The 22898-nt window shown below is 46.7% G+C and overlaps 1 protein-coding gene across 1 annotated transcript in view; it reads right to left on the bottom strand.

The window, feature by feature from the left end:
- LOC121854483 overlaps positions 1-22898 on the bottom strand; it is a gene marked incomplete at its 5' end in the record, with an annotated part of 68611 nt that overhangs the window by 12552 nt on the left and 33161 nt on the right.

Raw genomic sequence — 22898 nt, 5'->3', positions numbered from 1 at the left:
CATGACCTGAAGATGTATTGAATAAACACAAAACCTAAAATATTTTTCGAGAGATTGTGGTAAGTACAAATGAGCAAAGTTGTATCCCTTCAACATTACGTTACATAATATTTTAAAATATGGAATGAGAAAGCAGAAAGGTGTGAGTAGTTAGAGAGATGGAGTGGAAATGAGTGTTGCCACGCGCTCCTCAAGTGCTGATATTTAACTTGATACCATGCAGTCACACACACACACACACACAGAAGTGACATACAATAAGACCCTCACTCCTCATGCTTGCTGTCTTAATTCCCTTGCTGGGGGTGTGTGAATGGTGTTGGAATGTGTGTGTGTGTGTGTGTGTGTGTGTGTGTTGGGGAGTGTGTGTGTGTGGTGTTGGAAGGTGTGTGTGTGTGTGTGGTTGTTGGAAGGTGTGTGTGTGTGTGTGTGGTTGTTGGAAGGTGTGTGAGTGTGTGTGGTTGTTGGAAGGTGTGTGTGTGTGGTTGTTGGAAGGTGTGTGTGTGTGTGTGTGTGGTTGTTGGAGGGTGTGTGGTTGTTGGAGGGTGTGTGGTTGTTGGAAGGTGTGTGTGTGTGTGTGTTGGGGGTGTGTGTGTGGTTGGAGGGTGCATATGTGGTTGTTGGAGGGGTGCATATGTGGTTTGTTGGAGGGTAATGTGTGTGTGGTTGTTGGAATGTGTGTGTGTGGTTGCTGGAGGGTGTGTGGTTGTTGGAGGGTGTGTGTGTGTGTGTGGTTGTTGGAGGGTGTGTGTGGTTGTTGGAGGGTGTGTGTGGTTGTTAGGTGTGTGTGTGGTTGTTGGAGGTGTGTGTGTGTGGTTGTTGATGGAGGGTGTGTGTGGGGTGGTTGTTGGAGGGTGTGTGTGTGTGTGTGTGGTTGTTGGAGGGTGTGTGTGTGGTTGTTGGAGGGTGTGGTTGTGGTTGTTGGAAGGTGTGTGGGTGGGTGGTTGCTGGAGGGTGTGTGTGGGTGGGTGGTTGTTGGAGGGTGTGGGTGGGTGGTAGTTGGAGGGTGTGGGTGGGTGGTTGTTGGAGGTGTGTGTGGGTGGGTGGTTGTTGGAGGGGTGTGTGTGGGTGGGTGGTTGTTGGAGGGTGTGTGTGGGTGGGTGGTTGTTGGAGGGTGTGTGGGTGGGTGAAGTTTGTTGGAGGGGTGTGTGTGTGTGTGGTTGTTGGAGGGTGTGTGTGTGTGGTTGTTGGAGGTGTGTGGTTGTGGTTGTTGGAAGGGTGTGTGTGGGTGGTGGTTGCTGGAGGGTGTGTGGGTGGGTGGTTGTTGGAGGGTGTGGGTGGGTGGTAGTTGGAGGGTGTGTGTGTGGGTGGGTGGTTGCTGGAGGGTGTGTGTGGGTGGGTGGTTGTTGGAGGTGTGTGGGTGGGTGGTTGTTGGAGGGTGTGTGGGTGGGTGGTTGTTGGAGGGTATGTGTGTGGGTGGGTGGTTGTTGGAGGGTATGTGTGGGTGGGTGGGTGGTTGTTGGAGGGTGTGTGTGGGTGGGTGGGTGGTTGTTGGAGGTGTGGGTGGGTGGGTGGTTGTTGGAGGGTGTGGGTGGGTGGGTGGTTGTTGGAGGGTGTGTGGGTGGGTGCTTGTTGGAGGGTGTGTGTGGGTGGGTGGTTGGAGGGGTGTGTGTGTATGGTTGTTGGAGGTGGCTGTGTGGGTGGGTGGTTGTTGGAGGATGTGTGGTGGGTTGTTGGAGATAATGTGGGTGGGTGGTTGTTGGAGGGTGTGTGGGTGGGTGGTTGTTGGAGGGTGTGGGTGGGTGGTTGTTGGAGGTGTGTGGGTGGGTGGTTGTTGGAGGGTGTGTGTGTTGTGAAAGGGAAAGTTTGTTGGAGGGTGTGTGTGGTTGTTGGAGGGTGTGTGTGTTGTGGTTGTTGGAGGGTGGTGTGTGTTGTGGTTGTTGGAGGGTGTGTGTGGTTGTTGGAGGTGGTGTGTTGTGGTTGTTGGAGGATGTGTGTGGGTGGGTGGTTGTTGGAGGATGTGTGTGTGGGTGGGTGGTTGTTGGAGGGTGTGTGTGGGTGGGTGGTTGTTGGAGGGTGTGTGGGGTGGGTGGTTGTTGGAGGGTGTGTGGGTGGGTGGTTGTTGGAGGGTGTGTGGTTGTTGGAGGTGTGTGGGTGGGTGGTTGTTGGAGGGTGTGTGTGTGGGTGGGTGCTTGTTGGAGGGTGTGTGTGGGTGGTGGTTGTTGGAGGGTGTGTGGGTGGGTGGTTGTTGGAGGTGTGTGGTTGTGGTTGTTGGAGGTGTGTGGGTGGGTGGTTGCTGGAGGAGGTGTGTGTGGTGGGTGTGGTTGTTGGAGGGTGTGGGTGGGTGGTAGTTGGAGGGTGTGTGTGGGTGGGTGGTTGTTGGAGGGGTGTGTGTGGGTGGGTGGTTGTTGGAGGGTGTGTGTGTGTGGGTGGGTGGTTGTTGGAGGGTGTGTGTGGGTGGAGTGGTTGTTGGAGGTGTGTGTGGGTGGGTGGTTGTTGGAGGGTGTGTGGGTGGGTGCTTGTTGGAGGGTGTGTGTGGGTGGGTGGTTGTTGGAGGGTGTGTGTGGGTGGGTGGTTGTTGGAGGGTGTGTGTGGGTGGGTTGTTGTTGGAGGGTGTGTGTGGGTGGGTGGTTGTTGGAGGGTGTGTGTGGGTGGGTGGTTGTTGGAGGGTGTGTGGGTGGGTGGTTGTTGGAGGGTGTGTGTGGGTGGGTGGTTGTTGGAGGGTGTGTGTGGGTGGGTGGTTGTTGGAGGGCTGTGGGTGGGTGGTTGTTGGAGGGTGTGTGTGGGTGGGTGGTTGTTGGAGGGTGTGTGTAGGTGGGTGGTGTTGGAGAATTGTATGTATTTGTGGATTTGTTGGAGGTGTGTGTGGTTGTTGGAGGGCGTGTGTGGGTGGGTGGTTGTTGGAGGGTGTGTGTGGGTGGGTGGTTGTTGGAGGGTGTGTGTGGGTGGGTGGTTGTTGGAGGGTGTGTGTGGGTGGGTGGTTGTTGGAGGGTGTGGGTGGGTGGGTGGTTGTTGGAGGGTGTGTGGGTGGGTGGGTGTGGTTGTTGGAGGTGTGTGTGTGGGTGGGTGGGTGGTTGTTGGAGGGTGTGGGTGGGTGGGTGGTTGTTGGAGGGTGTGTGTGGGTAGTGGTTGTTGGAGGGTGTGTGGGTGGGTGGTTGTTGGAGGGTGTGTGTGGGTGGGTGAGTGTTGGAGGGTGTGTGTGTGTGAGGTTGGAGGGTGTGTGTGTTAGGTGGTGGTTGTTGGAGGGTGTGGTGGGTGGGTGTTGGTTGTTGGAGGTGTGTGTGTGTGGGTTGGTGGTTGTTGGAGGGTGTGTGTGTGTGAGTGGTTGTTGGAAGGGTGTGTGGGTGGGTGGTTGTTGGAGGGTGTGTGTTGTGGGTTGGTATTGGTTGTTGGGGGGTGTGTGTGGGTGGGTGGTTGTTGGAGGTGTGTGGGTGGGTGGTTGTTGGAGGGTGTGTGTGGGTGGGTGGTTGTTGGAGGTGTGTGTGTGGGTGGTTGTTGGAGGGTGTGTGGGTGGTTTGTTGGAGGGTGTGTGTTGTGGTTTGTTGGAGGTGTGTGTGGTTGTTGGAGGTGTGTGTGTTGTGGTTGTTGGAGGTGTGTGTATGTGGTTGTTGGAGGTGTGTGTAGTTGTTGGAGGTGTGTATGTTGTGGTTGTTGGAGGAGATGTGTGTAGGTAGGTGGTTTTTTGGGAGTTGTTGTGTTGGTGTTGGTTGTTGGAGGTGTGTGTGGGTAGGTGGGTGGTTGTTGGGGGGTGTGTGTGTGGGTGTGTGGTTGTTGGAGGTGTGTGGTTGTGTGGTTGTTGTTGGAGGGTGTGTGTGGGTGGGTGGTTTGTTGGAGGTGTGTGTGGGTTGGTGTTTGTTGGAGGTGTGTGTGGGTGGGTGGTTGTTTGGAGGGTGTGTGGGTGGGTGGTTGTTGGAGGGTGTGTGGTTGTGGTTGTTGGGAGTGTGTGGGTGGGTGGTTGCTGGAGGAGTGTGTGGTGGGTGGTTGTTGGGGGTGTGTGTGGGTTGGTTGTTGGAAGGTGTGTAGGGTGGGTTTGTTTGGGGGAGTTGTGTGTGGGTGGTTTTGTTGGAGGTGTGTGTGGGTGGTTGTTGGAGGTGTGTGGGTGGTTTGTTGGAGGGTGTGTGGGTGGTTGTTGGAGGTGTGTGGGGTGGGTGGTTTGTTGGAGGGTGTGTGTGGGTGGTTGTTGGGGGGTGTGTGTGGGTGGGTGGTGTTTGTTGGAGGGTGTGTGTGTGGGTGGGTGGTTGTTGGAGGTGTGTGGGTGGTTGTTGGAGGGTGTGTGGGGGTGGGTGGTTGTTGGAGGTGTGTGTGGGTGTGTGGTTGTTGGGAGGTGTGTGTAGGTAGGTGAATTTGTTGGAGTTGTGTTGGTTGGTGGTTGTTGGAGGTGTGTGTGGGTAGGGTGGTTGTTGGAGGTGTGTGTGGGTGGGTGGTTGTTGGAGGGGGTGTGTGTGTGTGGGTGGGTGGTTGTTGGAGGGTGTGTGTGTGGGTGGGTGGTTGTTGGAGGAGGGTGTGTGGGGTGGGTGGTTGTTGGAGGGTGTGTGGGGTTGTGTGTGGTTGTTGGATGGTGTGTGTGTGGGTGGTTGGTTTGTTGGAGGTGTGTGTGGGTGGGTGGTTGTTGGAGGGTGTGTGTGGTTGTTGGAGGTGTGTGTAGGTTGGTGAATTTATTTGGAAATTTGTGTGGGTGGTTGGGTGGTTGTTGGAGGTGTGTGGGTGGGTGGGTGGTTGTTGGAGGTGTGTGTGTGGGTGGGTGGTTGTTGGAGGTGTGTGTGGGTGGGTGGTTGTTTGGAGGTGTGGGTGGGTGTGGTTGTTGGAGGGTGTGTGTGGGTGGGTGGTTGTTGGAGGTGTGTGTGGGTGGGTGGTTGTTGGAGGGTGTGTGTGGGTGGGTGGTTGTTGGAGGGTGTGTGGGTGGGTGGTTGTTGGAGGTGTGTGTGGGTTGGTAGTTGTTGGAAGGTATGTGTAGGTAGGTGATTGTTGTTGGGTGTTGCCTTATGTGGGTGGGTGGTTGTTGGAGGTGTGTGTGTGGGTGGGTGTTTGGGTGGTTGTTGGAGGTGTGTGTGGTTGCTGTTGGAGGTGTGTGTGGGTGGGTGGTTGCTGGAGGTGTGTGTGTGGGTGGGTGTTGTGTTGGAGGAGTGTGTGTGGGTGGGTGGGTGGTTGTTGGAGGGTGGGTGGTTGTTGGAGGTGTGTGTGGGTGGGTGGTTGTTGGAGGGGGGTGTGTGTTGGTTGGTTGTTGTAGGAGTGTGTTTGTTGTGGCTGTTGGAGGGTTGTGTGTCGGGTTGGGTGGTTGTTGGAGGGTGTGGTTGTTAGGTGGGTGGTTGTTGGAGGTGTGTGTGGGTGGGTGGTTGTTGGAGGGTGTGTGGGTGGGTGGTTGTTGGAGGTGTGTGTGTGGGTGGGTGGTTGTTGGAGGAGTTGTGTGTGGGTGGTGGTTGTTGGAGGGTGTGTGTGTTGTGGTTGTTGGAGGTGTGTGTGTTTGTTTGTTGGAGTTGTGTGTGTTTGTGTTGGTTGTTGGAGGTGTGTGTGTGGTTGTTGGAGGGTGTGTGGTTGTATTTATTTGGAGGTTGTGTGTGGTAGTTGTTGGAGGATGTGTGTGGGTGGGTGGTTGTTGGAGAGGTGTGTGTGGGTGGGTAGTTGTTGGAGGTGTGTGGTGGGTAGGGTGGTTGTTGGAGGTGTGTGGTTGTGGTTGTTGGAAGGTGTGTGGGTGGGTGTTGTTGGAGGTGTGTGTGTGTGGGTGGGTGCTTGGAGGTGTGTGGGTTGGTGGTTGTTGGAGGTGTGTGGGTGGGTGGTTGTTGGAGAGGTGTGTGTTGTGGTTGTTGCAGAAGGTGTGGGTAGGTGGTGTTGCTTGAGGTGTTTGGTAGGTAGTTGTTGTTGGAGGTGTGGGGTGGGAGGGTGGTGGTTGGAGGGGGTGTGTGGGTGGTTGTTGGAGGGTGTGTGGGGGTGGTTGTTGGAGGTGTGTGTGGGTGGTTGTTGGAGGGTGTGTGTGGGTGGTTGTTGGAGGTGTGTGTGGGTGGTTGTTGGAGGGTGTGTGTGGGTGGTTGTTGGAGGTGTGTGGGTGGTTGTTGGAGGGTGTGTGTGGGTGGGTGGTTGTTGGAGGGGGTGTGTGTGGGTGGGTGGTTTGTTGGAGGTTTGTGGTGTTTGGGGGGTGTGTGGGGGTGGGTGGTTGTTGGAGGTGGTGTGTGGGTGGGTGGTTGTTGGAGGGTGTGTGGGGTGTGTGGTTGTTGGAGGGTGTGTGTGGGTGGGTGGTTGTTGGAGGGGTGTGTGGGTGGGTGGTTGTTGGAGGTGTGTGTGGGTGGGTGGTTGTTGGAGGGTGTGTGTGGGTGGGTGGTTGTTGGAGGTGTGTGTGGGTGGGTGGTTGTTGGAGGGTGTGTGTGGGTGGGTGGTTGTTGGAGGGTGTGTGGGGGTGGGTGGTTGTTGGAGGTGTGGGGTGTGTAGTTTGTTGGAGGTTGTTAGGGTGGGTGGTTGTTGGAGGTGTGTGTGGGTGGGTGGTTGTTGTTGGAGGGGTGTGTGTGGTTGTTGGAGGTGTGTGTGGGTGGGTGGTTGTTGGAGGTGTGTGTGTGGTGGGTGGGTGGTTGTTGGAGGTGTGTGTGTGGGTGGGGTGGTTTTTTGGAGGTGTGTGTGGGTGGGTGGTTGTTGGAGGGTGTGGGTGGGTGGTTGTTGGAGGGTGTGTGTGGGTGGGTGGTTGTTGGAGGTGGTGTGTGTGGGAGGGTGGTTGTTGGAGGTGTGTGTGTGGGTGGGTGGTTGTTGGAGGTGTGTGGGTGGTGGTTGTTGGAAGGTATTATTGGGTGGGTGGTTGTTGGAGGGTGTGTGTGGGTGGGTGGTTGTTGGAGGGTGTGTGGGTGGTGGTTGTTGGAGGGGTGTGTTGGTGGGTAGTTTGTTGGAGGTGTGTGTGGGTGGGTGGTTGTTGGAGGTGTGTGGGTGGGTGTTGTTGGAGGTGTGTGTGTGGGTGGTGTTGTGGGGTGTGTGTGGGTGGGTGGTTGTTGGAGGGTGTGTGTGGGTGGGTGGTTGTTGGGGTGGTGTGTGGGTGGTGTTGTTGGGTTGGTGGTGTTTTGGAGGTGTGTGTGTGGTGGTGGTTGTTTGGAGAGGTGGTTAGGTGGGTGGTTGTTGGAGAGGGTGTGTGTGGGTGGGTGGTTGTTGGAGGTGTGTGGGGTGGGTGGTTGTTGGAGGGTGTGTGTGGGTGGGTGGTTGTTGGAGGTGTGTGTGGTGGGTGGTTGTTGGAGGTGTGTGTGTGGGTGGGTGGTTGTTGGAGGGGTGTGTGTGGGTGGGTGGTTGTTGGAGGTGTGTGTGTGTTGTGGTTTTTGGAGGTTTTTGTGTGGTTGTTGGAGGTGTGTGGGTGGTTGTTGGAGGGTTTGGGTGGGTGGTTGTTGGAGGTGTGTGTGTGTGGGTGGGTGGGTGGTTGTTGGAGGGTGTGTGTGGTGTTGGGTGGTTTGTTGGAGGTGTGTGTGGGTGGGTGGGTGGTTGTTGGAGGTGTGTGGGTGGGTGGGTGTTTGTTGGAGGGTGTGTGTGGGTGGGTGGGTGGTTGTTTGGAGGGTGTGTGGGGTTGGGTGGTTGTTGGGAGGGTGTGTGTGGGTGTGTGGTTGTTGGAGGGTGTGTGTGGGTGGGTGGTTGTTGGAGGTGTGTGGGTGGGTGGTTGTTGGAGGGTGTGTGTGGGTGGGTGGTTGTTGGAGGGTGTGTGTGGGTGGGTGGTTGTTGGAGGGGGTGTGTGTGGGTGGGTGGTTGTTGGAGGGTGTGTGTGGGTGGGTGGTTGTTTGGAGGGTGTGTGGGGGTGGGTGGTTGTTGGAGGGTGTGTGGGGTGTGTGGTTGTTGGAGGTGTGTGTGGGTGGGTGGTTTGTTGGAGGGTGTGTGTGGGTGGGTGGTTGTTGGAGGTGTGTGTGGTTGTTGGAGGTGTGTGTGGTTGGTTGTTGGGTGTGGGTTGGTTGGTTGGTTGTTGGAGGGTGTGTGTGGGTGGGTGGTTGTTGGAGGGTGTGTGTGGGTGGGTGGTTGTTGGAGGGGTGTGTGTGGGTGGGTGTGTGTGTGGGTGGGTGGTTGTTTGGAGTTGTGTGTGGGGTGGTTGTTGGAGGGTGTGTGTGGGTGGGTGGTTGTTGGAGGTGTGTGTGGGTGGGTGGTTGTTGGAGGGGTGTGTGGGTGGGTGGTTGTTGGAGGTGTGTGTGTGGGTGGGTGGTTGTTGGAGGGTGTGTGTGGGTGGGTGGTTGTTGGAGGTGTGTGTGTGGGTGGGTGGTTGTTGGAGGGTGTGTGTGGGTGGGTGGTTGTTGGAGGGTGTGTGTGTGGGTGGGTGGTTGTTGGAGGTGTGTGGGTGGCTGTTGGAGGTGTGTGGGTGGGTGGTTGCTGGAGGGTGTGTGTGGGTGGGTGGTTGTTGGAGGGTGTGTGGGTGGGTGGGTGGTTGTTTGGAGGTGGGTGGTTGTTGGAGATTGTGTGGGTGGGTGGTTGTTGGAGGGTGTGTGTGTGGGTGGGTGGTTGTAGGAGGTGTGTGTGGGTGTGTTGGAGGTGTGTGACAGGTGGGTGGTTGTTGGGTGTGTGTGGGTGCAGGTGGTTGTTGGAGGGTGTGTGTGGGTGGGTGGTTGTTGGAGGTGTGTGTGGGTGGGTGGTTGTTTAGGTGTGTGGGTGGGTGGTTGTTGGAGGTGTGTGTGGGTGGTTGTTGGAGGGTGTGTGTGGGTGGGTGGGTGGTTATTGGAGGGTGTGTGTGGGTGGGTTGTTGTTGGGTGTGTGTGGGGTGGTTGTTGGAGGGTGTGTGTGGGTGGGTGGTTGTTGGAGGGTGTGTGTGGGTGGGTGGTTGTTGGAGGGTGTGTGTGGGTGGGTGGTGCCCAGGAGGTGTGTGGGTGGGTGGTTGTTGGAGGGTGTGTGTGGGTGGGTGGTTGTTGGAGGTGTGTGTGGGTGGGTTAGTTGGTTGTTGGGTGTGTGGGTGGGTTGGGTTGTTGGAGGTGTGGGTTGGGTTGGGTTGGTTGTTGGGTTGTGTGGGTTGGTTTGTTGGAGTTGTGGGGGTGGTTGTTGGAGGGTGTGTGGGGGTGGTTGTTGGAGGGTGTGTGTGGGTGGTTGTTGGAGGGTGTGTGTGGGTGGTTGTTGGAGGGTGTGTGGGTGGTTGTTGGAGGGTGTGTGTGGGTGGTTGTTAGAGGGTGTGTGTGATGTAGGGGTGTATGTGTCATGTGTAGGTGGTGTTCGCGTGTCGAGGGAAGTGAATCCTTTTTGGAGGGTAGGGTCGCGTTGTCAGCCCCCCCCTTCCTCACTCAAGCATGGCTAATTGTCATAGGGAGATGAATTTGATACCTTAATGATCCTTAATAAATTCTCTACGAAACATTTCAATAAGATATCCGTAAACGAAATATTTCTCTATGATACAGTGGTCCCTCGGTTAACGAGCACAATCCGTTCCAGCAGGTTGCTCGTTAACCGAAAACCTCGTTAACCGAAACCATTGTTTCAATGGGTTTTTGGGTAATTGGTTCCAGCTCACCGAAAATTGCCTAAATTCAAATTTTTTTTTAGAAATGGACACTTACCTTGAGGTGTGTATGTAGAAGGCTCCTGGATGATGATGCTGATGTGAATTTGAAGTGGGAGGTGGAGGAGGAGAAGAGAGAAGAGAAGAGAAGAGAAGGAAGTGGAGGTGGAGGAGAAGCATTTTACTGCTTCTCGGAAGGTGAGTCACCGTCCATGAAAATGTCAGGAACCTCTGTACTGACAGATTCTCCACCATGAACATCCTCTCTCCTTCTTGAAGTGGAAGGCTGAGGGCTAACATCATCCTCTCTCCTTCTTGAAGTGGAAGGCAGAGGGATAGTATCTTGTTCCCTCTGCCTTTTACTGAAGAAAGTGTCAATTGTGGTCTGTGGGGGATCTCTCCTCCTGACCATTAACTTATGTTTAAAGAAGGAGACCATTGACTCCTCAACATGACACAAAGTTAGTTCAGTTTTTTCCACATATGGGTGCTTTGAAGCCAGTTCCCTGAACTTCTCCCAGTGGTAAATCACATCTTTCAACTCTTTAGTTGACATATGGTCATCACTTTCAATTTCCTCCTCACCACTGTCAGCCTCTACCTGTAACATCTCATCCAGTTGCTTCAAGTCATCAGGAGTAAGTTCCTCCTCATGAGACATCACAAGCTCTTCGACATCATCTTCTTCCACTTCAAGGCCCAATGACTGACCAATGGACACAATCTCCTGGTCCAACTCTGTCATCCTCAAATCCCTCAAAATCATGGACTACTGATGGCCACAGTGATTTCCATGAAGAATTGAGGGATCTAGTGGAGACTTCTTGCCATGATGACACAATCAATTTTACAGCCTCCAGGATGTTGAATTGTGTCTTCCAGAACTGTTTCAGTGTTAGTTCAGGATCATTGGAAGTTGCCTGATGACACCTCCTAAACATTTTCTTCATGTACAACTTCTTGAAGTTGCTGATCACATTCTGGTCCATTGGCTGTATGATTGATGTAGTGTTGGGAGGCAAAAACAACACTTTCCCAAAGTCAAATTGATACTCCAAATTTCTGATAAGTTCAGGGTCATGACAAGGAGCATTACGCATGAGGAGAAGAGCCTTTAAAGGGAGTTTATTGGTGGTTAGGTAGCTCTTGACAGAAGGGCAAAACACATCAACAGCCCTTCATTAAAGAGCTGTCCTGTCACCCATGCCTTACGGTTCGACTTCCAATAAACTCCAAGCTTTGTTCTTACCACTTTCTGTTGCTTGAACACCCTGGGGTTTTCAGAGTGGTAGACAAGCATAGGCTTCAGTCGGAAATCCCCTGAAGCATTGGCACCAAGCAATAGAGTGAGACGGTCTTTCATGGGTTTATGCCCAGGTAAAGAGGCTTCATCTCTGGTGATGAATGTTCTTCTGGGCATCTTTTTCCAAAACAGCCCAGTTTCGTCCACATTGAACACTTGCTGTGGAAGATAATTTTCTTCTTCCATCAGTTCTTTAAATTCCACTAAAAACTTTGCTGCCCCTTCCTTATCAGCACTAGCAGCTTCACCATGCCTAACAACACTGAAAATGTCACTTCTTTTCTTAAATTTTTCGAAACAGCCTTTGCTGGCCCGAAAATCTTCAAATTCTGTGCCTGAAGAACCAGGTTGATCTGTCTTTAAATGTTCGTAAATCTCCCTGGCTCTTTCACAAATGAATTCAGTAGAAACTGAATCACCTTTCATCTGTTTTTCCCTAATCCAGATGAGAAGTAACCTCTCAGTTTCTGCAATTAGGGATCTACTTTTAAACACTCTGATAGATTTGTCTCTCACGTTCACTTCTTTAAATTTGTCTTTCTGTGCAAGAATTGTCTACACAGTTGATGTCGACATGCCAAATTCTTTGCATAGCGCATTTGTTCTAATGCCTTGTTCATGTTTTTTTTATAATTTCCTGCTTGGTTTGGATTGAAATCGCTTTTCTTGATCTCTTAGGCCCCATGCTGGATTTAAACAATGTCAACACGTGTTTTTTAAAGTTAAACTTGCTGTAAATAAAGAAAATTTTCTTTAAAATAACACTGCACTGTGCTATATATTGTCAATATGTAAAATAAAATTCAAAATGACCAATAATTTGCTTGGAAACACAGAAAAAAAGCATTTAGTTGGAGAGTCTCAAGCAAGATGTTACCTCCACTGAAAACAGAGAGACTAACGCTTGTTTACTTTGTTAAGAGGCTGGATGCCGCGCATTAAACTAGTCCCTTTACCTTGAATTATGTTCAATAATTGTTAAAATGACTAAAAAATTTAATATTAAACTTTTAAAATTATTGAACAGTATAAACTTCTTGATATTTACTAAAATATTAAGGAATTTAAGCCCTAGAACCGATTGCTGTATTGGCGGACTAATACTACAGCTGGTTGACCGCCAAGTGCAAGCCAAAACTTGTTGAGGTTGGCTCGTAAGAAACTCGTTAACCGAGGGATTGCTCGTAAACCGAAGTTAAGAATCTTATGGGAGGTAACTCGTTAACCGAGGCGCTCATTAACCAAGGGATCACTGTATAGTGATGGGAATTCCATTCTTTCATTAAAAAAAAAAAAAAAAATGTAAGAAATGTTGATACAGGAGTCAGTAAAATTAGTTCAATTTCATTACACACCATTTTTTTATTAAAATAATCCTGAATACTTTAACTAAAAGTTTGGTTAAATAAATATATTTAATAAAAAACAAAGGCTCTATATAAGAACATAAGAAAATAAGGCGTCTGCAATAGGCCAGTTGCCCTGTGCATGGCAGCTCCTGTCGAGAGTTCACAGTTCACAGATAAGTGAACCTGTTCTTCTCAGAACATAAGAACAAAAGAAAATAAGGAGTCTGCAATAGGCCAGTTGGCCTGTGCATGGCATCTCCTGTTGAGAATTACTACCACTCTCTATCATTCATGAATCTATCTAGCCTCCTTTTAAAATTTTCCAGCATTCCAGCACTTATACAAAGTTCCTAAGCTTGTTCCACTCGTTTACCACCCTATTTGTGAACCAGCTCCTTCCTATCTCCCTCCTGAATAGAACTGTTACTTTTATCCTCTTCACCACTGATTGGCTCATTATTCGCTTGGGTGATCGTCACGTCTCTGTTACACACTGTTGGCAAGTGTTCTTGTGTACTGTATATACAGTGATCCCGCGGTTAACGAGCGCCTCGGTTAACGATTTACCTTCCATAAGATTCTTAACTTCGGTTAACAAGCAATCCCTCGATTAACGAGTTTTTAATGAGCGACCCTCCACATGTTTTCGCTTGCATTTGGCGGTCCACCAGCTGTAGTATTAGTCCGCCAATACAGTAATCGGTTCTAGGGCTTTAATTCCTTACCATTTTAGTAAATATCAAGAAGTTTATACAATTCAATAATTTTAAAAGTTTATTATTAAGTTTTTTAGTCATTTTAACAATTATTGAACATAACTGAAGTACAGGACACCAGTTTTATGAGTGCGAAACAGCCTGTCAACACACCAAACAGGTGTCAGACTGTGTCTTTTCAGTGGAGGTAACATCTTGCTTGAGACTCTCTTCAACTAAATGCTATTTTTCTGTGTTTCCAAGCAAATTATTGGTAAATTTGAAATTTATTTTACATATTGACAATATATAATGCAGTGCAGCGTTGATTTAAAGAAAATAATCCTGAATTACACCAAGAGAACTAAAATTTTATGGGTTAAATGGCACCATGGGGTGACTTCTCTTCCACCCCAATGCCTTCTCTTCTCCCTTCCCCTCCAACCCAATTCTAATTCCTATCATCATCATCATCATCATCATCATCCAGGAGCCTTCTACATACACACCTCAAAGTAAGTGTACTTTACTACCGTTTTGTTGATTTTAGGCAATTTTCGGTGAGCTGGAACCAATTATCCAAAAACCCATTGAAACAATGGTTTCGGTTAACGAGTTTTCGGTTAACGAGCAACCTTCTGGAACGAATTGTGCTCATTAACCGAGGGACCACTGTACAGTGATCCCTCGGTTAACAAACGCCTCGATTTACGAAATTTCGGTTAACGAATTACCTTCCATAAGAATCTTCAATTCGGTTCACGAAATTTTTACGAAAACATGTCAACATGTTTCCGCTTGCTCACCAGCTGGAATATTAGTCCGCCAATACAGTAATCGGTTCCAAGGCTTAAATTCGTTCCCATTTGAGTAAATATCAAGAAGGTTGTGCTATTCAATAATTTTCCAAGTTTTATATTAAATTTTTTAGCCATTTTAACACTTATTTGACATAATTGGAGTATAGGAAACTAGTTTTTGGTCTGTACAACAGCCACTTGACTCACCCACAAAGGCATCAGTTTGTATCTCTGTTCAGTGGAGGTAACATCTTGCTTGTGGCTCTCTTGAACATAAACTATTTTTACATTTTTACAGTAAAATTATTGGTCATTCTGAAATTTATTTTACATATTGACAATATATAGTGCATTGTTGATTTAAAGAAAATAATCTTGAATTACACCCAGTAAACTTAAAATTTTATGGGTGAAATGACGGCATGAAGCATGGGGTGATTTCTCTTCCACCCCCACTTCCTTCTCTTCTCCCTTCTCCTCCACCCCCACTTCCAATTCCCATCATCACCATCAACCAGTAGCCTTCTACATACACACCTCAAAGTAAGTGTACTTTACTGCATTTATTTTTACTTTGTATGTAATTTTCGGTGAGCTGGAACCAATTACCCAAAATCTCATTGAAACAATGGTTTCCGTTAACGAAATTTTCGGTTAACGAACGACCTTCTGGAACGAATTGTGTTCGTTAACCGAGGGACCACTGTATTGTACTCCAACAGATCCTGGCATCTTTAGCCAGGAATAGACAGACACTTCACTCAATTGACTGTAACACATAACTAATCATGTCTTCACACTAGTGATGAAGGTTGGGTTGGAGATTATTGGGTCACGTTACTAAACTGACCTGATGCAACATCAGGTCACCCATTGTTGGGTGGGGGATTAGTGGGTCTTATGACCTGAAGATGCCTTGAAAGGCATTTTTTACCTATGAAGTACAGTATATAATGTACATAGTACTATACTGTACTGTATTGTATATGAAGGGTGTAGATGTTAAAAAGCACAGATTATTACAGAAACGTATCTCTACTAATTAATTAAAAACAAATTACAATATTGTATCATGAATGAGTCAGTACAGTAGACAAACAGTGAGGTGACCCATTGGGGGAGGGGGGGGTTGGCGCGGTCACTTTTACCCCCCAATTAACCTTTCTCCCTCTTTCTTCTTAATTCACAACGTTATAATATTTACTTTATTTGTGTTAAAAAGACGAATTTGATACCATAATGATCCTCTATGAGATGTTTCCAATATGATATCCTTAAATGACAAGCTGAATTAGAAGGTAAAAAATAAGTATTTTACTGTACAGGATGTGAAGGGTACTGGTAGAAGAATTTATTTGAAATACTCCATAACATTCGATACCACAATATCCTGACCAGTTTTCCCTGTGATAAAGCCATAATTTTGAGCAGCATATTACTGTACTCATTTTGTACTAAATGTACTTTGCTAAAGGACTAAAATTATTATGTCTGGGGCAAATTATGAGGTGATTATACTTAAATTAATCACTATCTTTCAAGGACTCCAGCAATGCCAGTAATATTCTCTTAAATCAAGTCTAACATTTTATAAGAGAAAACTCTAAGTCTAAAAAAAAAATTCATCCCATTAATCGTTATCAATGCCTTGCTCCCCGACTGCTGCTGCCTGGGAGGAGGGTGGAAGGTGGGGTGTCAACATCCAGGAAGGGAAATTAACACTTACTCAAGGATTATGAAAGGCAGTAGGTTGAATTTTTTTGCTTATAAAATGCCACTGACTTGACTTAGGAAAATACAACTTGCATGGCTGGAATTCTTGTAAGATTAATTTGAGTATAAACATCCCTTAGTTTGCACCAGACATAGTAATTTTAATGAACTTAGTTCATTTGAATACAGGGTGTGATAATTTATGGGTTGCTCAGTAGTTGTGGTTGCAGTTGGAAGCTTCGTGACATCACTAGTGTATAATGTGTCTCCATATGCCCAGATTTATTCATGTGTGTGTTGTGTAAGTGTCTTGGCATGTCACCTGACTCCTGAACAAACTCTTCATCAACTTCTTCAAATCCTACAACATGCTTGGCAAGCTCAAAAAAAAACACGGAGGTATAAAAGGTGGAGGCAGCATGCCGCGCGCTCCCTGAAACCAATTCTCCCCCGCGTCGCCCATCTTTGTATAGGCTGGTCCCGCGCCAGGAGGCTGAGTGACCCTCATTGACACTGGTTTGCTCTGTTTACACTCATCCATAGCATCCGTGTGTGATTAAGTAAAACTATTATTTTATTTTCAACCATTATTATATACTATACAGTTGGCCCTTAACATACGCAGGTTTAGCATACACGGATTTGCAAATATGCGGATTGCCCCTCCAGAGGAATATTCTGTACATTCAAGTAATTGAAGTACATTCAAATCGAAAGACATTCAACTCGACCGCGGCACCGAACACGGGACACCGCCCGCTCCCGCAACCCTACACGCACACACGCATAGCGCGTCGTCACCCCACCCCGCCACTCCGCGCTCCGTCACTCAGTCAGTCAGTCTCGCTGTAACCACGCTTGTGTTAACATCAGAATTGTAGTTGCTACCCTTGCTACCCACATTTACCATGGCCCCTAAAAGAGCATCAAAGACACCAACTGGAGCCACCCCTAAGTGCCAGAAGAGAGTGATGACTCTGCAGGAGAAGGTGGAGTTGTTGAATAAGTTAAGGGAGGGAATGTCGTTCGCTGCTGTGGGGCGACTGTACAACGTGAATGAAAGCACGGTACGTACCATCAAGAAAAGGGAGAGAGATATCTGTGATGCTGTAAGTGCCAGTGCTCCACGCAGTGCTACGCATGTCAGCCAAGTGAGGGAGAAGGCAATGGTGAAGATGGAGAATGCCTTGTTTCTGTGGATAGAGGACCAGCACCGGAAAGGTGTAGCAGTGGACTCTATCCTTATCCGGGAGAAAGCTAAGTCTCTACACACATGATTCACGCCTGCAAGTGAGGAACCCGTACCCAGTACCAGTGCTGCTACCCCCACACCTGAGACACCTCCGACACCTTTCCAAGCCAGCAAGGGGTGGTTTGACAATTTCAAGCGTCGATTCGGCCTGAATAATGTGAAGATGACTGGGGAGGGTGCATCAGCAGACACCATGGCCGCGAAAGTTTTCCCAGCAGAGATGAAAGCAATACTCGAGGAGCAGGGATACAAGCCAGAACAAGTTTGGAATATGGATGAAACAGGTAAGACAATAAATTACTACTGTACGTTTAACCTTAAAAATGCTCAAATACCTGTTGTACTGTACGTACTGTATTGTGTTGTAAGAGAAAACGGGATAAATGCATCTGATTTTTATACAGTAACTTTTATATTTTTATTCCGTAGTGATTTACCAAACAATGTGCTGTAATATTTTTATATTTTTATACCGATTTTGATACCGTATATGTATAATAATACAGGGTGTACTATTTTCTTTTCTAACAGGTTTGTTCTGGAAAAAGATGCCACAGCGCACTTTCATCGCCCAAGAAGAACGCCGTGCACCAGGATTCAAGGCAGCCAAGGACAGGTGCACCGTGCTATTTTGTGGCAATGCTGCGGGTCACCTCATTCGCCCAGGCTTCATATACAAGTCTAAGAAACCTCGTGTATTCCAACGCCGCGACATGAGCATGCTGCCTGTTTTCTGGATGCACAATATGAAGGCCTGGACAACGAGTGAACTGTTTCTTAACTGGTTCCACCATTGTTTCCTGCCAGAGGTTGAACGTTACATGCACCAGAAAGAATTTGAGTTCAAGATCCTGCTAATCCTCGACAATGCTCCCGTTCATCCACAGTCAGTGGAGGTGTTGCATGAAAAGGTACAGGTGTTGTTTCTTCCACCCAACACCACTGCACTTATCCAGCCAATGGACCCGGGAGTTATCAAGACGTTCAAGGCTAACTATAGTAAACGTGTGATTCAGTACTGGAAGAGCTTCAACATTGCCAACTGCGTATCTGTGGTGGCTGAATCGTTCAAGGATGTGAAGCCTGAGACAGTGAATGCCTGCTGGAAATCACTGTGGCCTGAATGTGTGAAAGATTTCACTGGATTTTCTCCTGACGAAGCCATCGCAGAGGCGGTAAGAAAGACCCTGGCATTGTCAAGGAAAGTGGCTGCTGAAGGCTTCCAGGACATGGCAGAGGACGAGATTAGGGAGCTAATTGAAGAGCACGACACTGAGCTGACCGAGGAGGATCTACAGGAGTTAGTAGACTCAGGCAAGGAAGAGGAAGCGCAAGGGAAAGAGGACGAGGAAGAGCAACAAGAAATAACGTTGGAGAAATTGGGGGAGATGACCAGGAATATTGAGGCACTGAAAAACATGGCCTATAGTATGGACCCCTCCATGGTGCGTGCCCTGAAATTCATGCGAGGGATGGATGACTTTTTGCTCCATACAAAAACATCATGGAAGAAATGAAAAGAAAGAGACGACAACTCCCCATCACCATGTTCTTTGATCGCCGAAGGAGAGATTTAACACCATCAATCACTGGCGGCAGTGAGGAAGCAGCTGAATCCACCGTCGCCCCCACTTCACCACCCGTTATGGAATTGAGTGACGATGACCCCGATGAACCCCGTCCTGTCGCTGAGGATAGGTACGCTACAGTAAAGTGAAATTTTTCTCTCTTTTTTTATAGCTTTTCTTGCTACGTTCATTGTTTGTAAAAATGCACAGCACAGCACAGTACAGTTCAGTACTGTACATAGGAAGTGGTGGTGCAGTTATTCACAAAACATTTGTGTTTGTTGTCGGCAGTAGTGACGATGTAGAGGCGGAGGGATAGAGCAGGTAGGAGTGGTGACGCTGGAGGCGGGAGCAGAGACGGTGACGAGTGGAGATGCCAGCCAGTACATTACAGGTGTACAGTATTAATTGTTTTTATAGCTCTTTTTGCATTTTTATATTAAATACTGTACATTACGTTTTAACAAAGCTACTATTTATTTCAGAGAATATGGAAATGTATTATATTTGCTGAAATGACGTACGTATTACAGTGGAAAGTGGGATAAAATTGTGACGAAAGCAATGACTTTCGCTTTCTTTCGTTCAAAAGATGTTACCGTAATCGCTTTTTGAATGATTTTCGGTTGTGGGATTATGAGGCTAATGATAGGATAGAATTTTATTGTAATACAGTACAGTACAGTACAACAGTTTTTTAACTGAAAACCACCCGAAAAGCGATTACGGTAAAATCTTTTGAACAACGAAAGAAAGCGAAAGTCATTGTTTTCGTCATGATTTTATCCCACTTTCCACTGAAATATGTACGTCATTTCAGCCAAAATATAACATTTCCATATTTATTTCTGAGAATATATTCATTCAGTCACAGTTAAGGTAAAATATACTTGTGATGTAATATTTTAATGAAAATACGGTATCGTAGTTTTCTTTTGTTTCAAATTTAATTAACAAAGATTGATGTTTCAATTGTAATGAACAAAAATATATGTACAATATCTATAAATAAACTTTAAAAAATGAATACTTTAGGTTTTACATCGTCCTGTGCATACCATACCATGCATTTGGCTACTTTGGGCTTGCTATGATGACGCAAGAGATCTGCCCTGGCAACTGTACCGACCCTCACAGCTGGTGGTGCGTTGGTGCGTCGTTTCCAATGTTTATTGGTAGTTACTGGTAAATATTTTTCAACCTAACGAAACTATTACCCGTTTAGAGGTCGACCCCCAATTTTTTGCCAAATAATTTGGTCTTAAAAACTCGAACTACACACAGGTATATACGGTAAATAAGGACATGGGGAGGCCATGGGTGGGGGGGCAGCAAAAGTACACGGATTTTAACTACACACAGATATATACGTAAATAAGGACATGGGGGGCCAGGTTTTTTTGGGGGGAGGGGGAGGGGGAGGGGGAGCAGCAAAAGTACACGGATTTTTAACATTCACGGGTATCTCTGTTAAGGGCCGACTGTAGTACAATAAAACTACATTTCAATGAACAACACAAATCATTAGTATCAATTATCCTTATCATGGCACAAACCTGGTACCCTGAGCATAGGAGGATTTCTGTGCATTTTTACCTTGCAGACTGATCATCAGATTCCGCTGAACAACATTGACTTATTCATGCTAGTTCTACTTTTGACAGCTTGAAGTGGATTAAGCAATTTTCTGAGGGAAGAGAAGACGTGACAGACAATGACAGAAGAACGACCAACAACGAGCAGGACTGAGGGAAACTCACAAAGAATTTGTTCCCCAGGGAAGAGTGTGAACAAGTTTTACTATCTCAATGTTTAAAAGACTCGGAGAAAAGGTTAGATGAAAACAACCAGAACTTTTCACTGGAAACAAGTAGATCTTGCATCATGACAATGCCCCAGTGCACACAGAGTTGATTGTGTGGGAGTTTTTGGCCGAGAAACAAATTGCCATACTGGAACACCCTCCTTATTCACCTGCCCTGGCCCTGCTGAAGAGACACATCAAAGGGATGCATTTTCAAGATGTGGATGACATTCAGGGTAGTAGACAGCAACTATATAAGCTATTCCAGAAAGTAAGTTCCAGAAATGTTTCAAGGGGTGGAAGAAACACTGGCGTTTGTGTATAGCATTGCAAGGGGAATACTTTTGTAGCCGTGGAACAACTCTGTCACTGCCACGTGATCCGTATGGACGGTTATTTTATAACCAAAAATTAAGTCTTTAAACTTCGTCAGTGCTCAAACAACAGCTAACGTTTCTAGGTGCATTACTGAATAACGTGTTTCGGCATTGTTAAGTTTACAACTTGCAAAAGCAATTACAGTCCTCAAAATTTTCCTCATGTGTCCAACTGCATAAATACAGTGCCAATTCCGTCCTGAGGCGTGAGTACACAGAGTAAATGGTAGAGTAATCAGGAAATGCTAAAACTGGGGCATTGGTAGGTGCTGTCTTCAATGCAATAAAACTATCCTCTTGTTCAGCATTCCATATAAAAAGCTGCATCCTTCCTAAGTCAAGGGTGAATCTAACGTTGCATAGCCTTTAATAAAGGAATGATAATATCCAGATAAACCAAGAAATCTACGCATCTTATCACCTGTTGTAGGACGTGGGAACTGAGCAACAGCCTTAACTTTATCATCAACTGTATGAATGCCGTCACCGTCAACTACATGACCAAACAATTGTATTCTTGATTTTAAGAATTCACATTTCGAAAGTTTGACTTTTGAGTCCTGCTGTAGAAAGTTTTTGGAAAACTTCACGAAGTTTGGTCATATGACTGTCAACATCCTTACTGACTATGATGAGGTGATCTAAGTAGGCACATACTGTGGTGCCTATTAAACCAGCAAACAAAGTGCTGATCATCCTCTGAAAAGTCAGTGGCACATTTCAAAGGCTGAAAGGCACACGTAATAATTCAAAATGGCCCAAAGGAATGCTAAAAGCAGCAATCTCTCAAGTTTTCTCGTCAAAAGAGATTTGCCAATATCCGTTAATCAGATTGAGGTTGCTAAATACAGCATTATCCTTGTCTATAGATTGCAAACTATCACTCAGGACAGGCATTGGATACCTATCCAGGATAGTATTTTTGTTGACGCATCTAAAATCAATAACTGGGCGACAACCTCCATCCTTCTTAGGGACTGGGTGCCAACCTCCATCCTTCTTATGGACTAAAAACTTCTAGCACATCTTGAACTATGTCTTGTACTACAGCGTGCTGGCCATGTGGTAGTCTGTAAGCTGGTATATAAATCGGGTTTGTGTCCGGTTTTAAAGATATGTGATGTGAAGTTAAATTTGTCTGACCTAAAGAATCACCAGGTAATGCTACAATCTTTCTGTAGTCGGCAAACAACTCGAGGAGCCTAGTTTTGCCTTGAGGATGATCAATCATTTTAACATGTGGTGTTCTTTGATTTATCCTCTTCTGTCTGGTTAGTGTAATTGAATGTGTAACACTACCAATTGGGAATTGCATGGGCTGTTGAGCAACATTATTATGATAAACCAGAAAATCACACAAACAACATCCTTCTTTCAATATTCTGGGAGCTCCTGTTCTGTTGAGAACAACATCTGATAAAACACCAGGACAAATCGTACTCAATGTAGATTCACATGATAGACCTTTTACTCTGCACGTTTCTGTAAGACAGACTACGTCAGTTCCCGTACAAATGTCAGGTAAGCGAACAGTGGCTCTGGTGATTTACTCATTCTGAAAATGGAGAGTATAGTAGACTCGCAACTTACGTGAGGGTTAAGTTCCTGGGACCTCGCGTAAAGTAAAAAATGCATAAAGTCAGAAACACTCCTAAAAAATCCCCTAATTGGCCTTAAATCACTATTCAGTGGTCCCTCGGTTAACGAACGGTTCGATTAATGAAATTTCGGTTAACGAATTAGCTTCCATAAGGATCTTCAATTTGGTTAACGAACAAAACTTCGATTAACGAAGTCCTTACGACAAACACATTTGAGCATCAGCTGATCAGCTGAGCGGCTAGTTCGCCAATACAGTAATCTGTTCTATGTTTACATTCGTTTCCTGTGGAGTAAATATCAAGAAGGTTGTGTTCTTGAATATTTTGGCATTTTTTATATTAAAATTATTGGTCATTCTAAAGTTTAGCCATCCAAGCTCTGTCTACATAAAGTTTTTCAACTAGGTAGTAGGCAGCTACCAAACAGGGAGGTACTACCGCCTGGGAAGATATTGGAAGCATAATGTGTTGTCTAATGGTAGATCCTGCTGCCATATGGCATCACAAAAATTGTGACCAAGTCCCAGGTTGCTGATCTGTCTTTCTGCCTCATTTACACACAATTGCAGGGTCTCAATTGTTTCTCTTACTTAGACAACACAATATACATATAGCGTTTCTCACTTGATTTTTTTGTATTTCTTTATTATTACAGTGTTGTTATTATTATTATTGTTATCATTATTTTATTTTACTTTTTATTAACATTTTATTTACTATGAATTACTGTATTATCATTATTATTACATTTTCGCCCCCAGGCCCCGATGTGGGTCAGTGACCTGTGCCCGGGTGGGCTAATCCCCTTAAAAAAAAAAAAAAAAAAATCAAAATAATGTACAAAATGATTACTAAAATTTTTGTCTAGTGCAAACTATAGCATGTTTACATTCAAATTAATCACTATCTTATAAGAATTCCAGCAATGTAAATTATATTCTCCCCGATCACTTCTGTGACATTTTATAAGCAAAAAACAAAAGCTCAATCTAAAGGACATACATAAACAAATAAATACTTCACTAGACCTTCAGCGCCAACTGTCAAACATGTCACTGTCATCTCCCCTTCT

Source organism: Homarus americanus, unplaced genomic scaffold (genome assembly GCF_018991925.1).
Source record: "Homarus americanus isolate GMGI-L3 unplaced genomic scaffold, GMGI_Hamer_2.0 scaffold53225, whole genome shotgun sequence".
NCBI lineage: Eukaryota > Metazoa > Arthropoda > Malacostraca > Decapoda > Nephropidae > Homarus > Homarus americanus.
This window is presented reverse-complemented; position numbering and strand designations above follow the sequence as displayed.